The 4,014-nt window shown below is 31.7% G+C and overlaps 1 pseudogene; it reads left to right on the top strand.

The window, feature by feature from the left end:
* The first annotated feature begins 805 nt into the window (after nucleotides 1-805).
* LOC111632758 lies at nucleotides 806-2,693 on the top strand (annotated as a pseudogene).
* The last annotated feature ends 1,321 nt before the right edge of the window (nucleotides 2,694-4,014 follow it).

The raw sequence follows: 4,014 nt of genomic DNA, 5'->3' as shown, positions 1-4,014 counted from the left end.
TTGAAAATTTATAAATTTCACATATTAAGTTTATATTTTATTTTTCAAAATTTAAAAATCAAATTTTAAGAAATTCAAAAAGTTTCTAAAAATCATTACTTTTAGAAACTTTAATCTAACTTTAATTACTAATTAAAAGTTAGAAAATTAGAGTTAATCTCTATATGCAAAAAGATAACAGCATACAGTTTTTTAAAACTATTTAATGAAGATAATTTTTTAATATATGAGTAGAAAGCATTTTAATTTGCCAATTGAGAATCAAATGTATTTTATTAAATAACAAAGAACACACATTTAAATAAAAAGTAATATATATTTGAAAATAAACTGGAATAATGATTACCACTTTAAAATAAATATATTCTTTGTTTATTTTTTGTCTAAAATATTTAATATAAAAGAGATTGCTTAAAAATTTTGAAGTTGAAAATTCAAAGTAATTACCATAAATAATTTAAACTAACTAATAACTTAGAAATGTACAAAAAATCACTTTAGAGAAGGACATGATCCAGAAATTATTGTAAACCACACACAAATTTTATCAGCTATACCAGGGCTTCCCAAACTGTGCATCGCGACGCCCTGGGGAGTCGCGGCGCTATCATAGGGGAGTTGCAAGACGATACCCACCGGTCGCCTGCATACGACGTAATGAGTGAGTGCACGGCGCTTGTGTTTCATCACCCCGCTTCTCCAATTTCCCGCTCTTTCGTTCAGTCTCTTGTTTTCATCGATTACAAGCGTTGATAAATCAATGTTTTGATTTCAAGTGTGTTCTATTTAAATTGCGCATTGTAAAATGGATAACTTTATTCAAATAAATAGAAAACGTGTTGAAGATTCAGGAAAGAGTACAAAGGAAACTGTAGAAAAACGAAAAAAGTACAGAAAATATGATGACCAATATTTAGATTTTGGATTTACTTACGTTAACAAAGGAAATGTGGAACTATCCCAATGTGTTGTTTGTCATAAGGTGTTGGCAGCTGAAAGTATGCTTCCTAATAAATTGAAACGTCATTTAGAAACAATTCACAGTAATTTACAAGGAAAACCGCGAGATTTTTTTGCAAGAAAATTGCGAGAACTGAAACATCAGTCGACATCCTTGTTTTCCAGAGCATCTATACCCTCCAAAGTACTGCTCGCCTCTTATAAGGTCGCTCACTGTATTGCCAAATGCAAGAAACCACACACGATTGCTGAAGATCTTATTTTACCTGCAGCGATTGATATGATATCAGTGATGATTGGAGAATCGGCGGATAAAGAAATAAAAAATATTCCTCTTTCTAACAATACGATTAGTCGTCGCATTCATGACATAGCTGAAGACATTAATGAGCAAATTGTGGAAAAACTTTCTGGTTTATTTGCCATTCAACTGGATGAAGCGACAGACAGTAATAATGATGCTCAATTAATATGTTACATGTGGTACATGGAAGGAGCAAATGTATGTGAGGATTTGTTATTTTGCAAAGAAATGACTGATACTGGGAAGGCTAGTGATTTGTTTGCGATCATAGATTCATACATGAAAGAAAATAACATTCAATGGGAGAACTGTGTCAGTGTGTGTACAGATGGAGCTCGTGCAATGTCAGGGCAATATGGAGGACTTCAAGCTCTCATTAAAACCAAGGCATCAAATGCAAAATGGACACATTGCGTCATACACAGGGAGGCCCTGGCTACAAAAAATATTTCATCTGAATTAAATCTTGTGATTGATATAATTATTAAAGCGGCAAACTTTATAAAAACAAAACCCGAAGGCAAGATTTTTCCAAAAGCTTTGTGAAGATTTGGGTGCTGAGCATACATCTTTACTTTATTACTGTAACTCTCGTTGGTTGTCGAGAGGTACTCTCACGTGTATACGTACTCTCATGTGTATACGAATTAAAACATGAGTTGTACACGTATTTATTGATAGAAGTGCAAAGTGACGCAGAAAAGTTTAAAGATACTGACTTCTTAACAAAACTGGCGTATCTTTGTGACATATTTGAGAAATTAAATGTCCTTAATAAATCGCTGCAGGGAAACAAAACGCATATACTGCAACTGGCTGATAAAATTGCAGCGTTTAAAACGTTTATTTTTCTTTTCCACAACAGCAACTTTTGTTGCTGTTGTGGAAAAGAAAAATAGAAGAGGAGCAAGGAAATACTGACTGTTTTCCTGTTTTAAATGGCTTTCTGCAAGAAAACTCTATTCAAAATCTGGAGCCAAGTTTGCAATCGATATTTATCCAACACTTATCAACACTAAGCACCCATTTTGATACATATTTTCCAAAGAATCTAAATCAATACAACTGGATTAGAGACCCATTCCAATCAATCCCACCCCTATCTACACTTTCAACAGTCGAGGAAGAACAGCTGTTAGAACTATCTTGTGATACGAGCCTAAAACTACAATTTGATAAAGACAAACTATTTCAATTTTGGAGCAATGTATCCCAAGAATATCCTACTATCAGTACTACAGCTTTGAAGGTTCTTTTACCGTTTACTACATCGTACTTGTGTGAAACTGGCTTTTCTGTAGTTGCAGTAATCAAGTCGAAATACAGGTCACAAATAAATTTAGAAAAAGAAATGAGAATAGCGATTTCAAAACTTCAGCCCCGATTTGAGAAGTTATGCTCAGAAAAGCAAGCTCATCCTTCTCATTAATTGTACTATTATGTTTTCTAATAAATAATAATTATTAAGATTTTATATTCTTTGGAGTTTTCTTTGAATAATGAAGTAGTTTTAATGTCTGCTAGAGCTACACGCAGGTATCTTCTTTTAGAAGGGTGTCACAAAAAATTACAGCCAGTAAAGGGAGTCACAGTATAAAAAAGATTGGGAACCCGAGTTATACCATTCAACTGTTAACAAAATTTGCCTTAGATATATTACCTATGCTATTAGTGTTACATATAAGTTTAAGTACAGTAATACCTCAACTTACGCGAACCCGGAGTTACGCGATTTTCAAATCTTGTTGATTCGTCTTTTGTTCGAGTGCCATGCAACTCTTGATTACTTACTCCTCCCACACTATTGTTCGGCTTACATGTTCGGACGTGTCACGCGGAATCGACACATAGCTACAATTTATTTTATGTTATTTATTTCTGTGTTTATTATATCTACGGAAACTTGAGAGACTCTACGTGGTGATTTCTTGTAACCATGAACAAATCAAAAGACGAGATAAGATTAATGAGAACATTTATTAGCTTACATACATCCGACTTGGATTTTACATAAATTGCGAAATTACACCCCGACTTATGCAAATTCGACTTACACAGTTATCGCTCGGTCCCACCTATCACATAAGTTTGGGGTATTACTGTGCTGTTAATTCTGGATTACCTTCAAAATAAAAATATATAAAACTAAATGAAATCTATAAAGATATACCAAATATAAGCATATAATTAACTAATATATTGGAACTGTTCACAAATTGACCACAGACATGCACAAAAAAACCCTAAGCATAGTCTGAATTCTATATTCAATCAAAAATCTAAATTGCTAAATACCTATATTTTAACTTAGTTAAATGATGTAATTTGGTTCAACAAAATAAAATTATTAGTCCATCTAAAAATTTATTTTTGCTTATGTTATGGTTATAAAATTTTTACAGGAAGAATATTAAGGATTAAATTCCTTATAGATACTTATTTATGTTTAAATATATGTTATACCAATATAAGCATCTAATATCCTGATTCTTAATTAATACCTAATGATGGTGAGATGGTGACTTAATTACCTACCTTTGGACAATATTACTCAATATTTAATTATTAAATGTAGCCCTAATATAACCTGATATAATCTAGCATATTGTTTAGGTATTAATGTTATATCATTAAAATCTATCATTCTAATAATCTTTTCTAAGTTTTAATTTTATATGATATTTGGATTCAACAACCAAACTTTATTGTAATGATTTTTACTGATAATTTATTTGTTTACATAAGTAAAT

This window comes from Centruroides sculpturatus, unplaced genomic scaffold (assembly GCF_000671375.1).
Source record: "Centruroides sculpturatus isolate CEXI.00-Female unplaced genomic scaffold, Cexi_2.0 scaffold239, whole genome shotgun sequence".
NCBI lineage: Eukaryota > Metazoa > Arthropoda > Arachnida > Scorpiones > Buthidae > Centruroides > Centruroides sculpturatus.
This window is presented reverse-complemented; position numbering and strand designations above follow the sequence as displayed.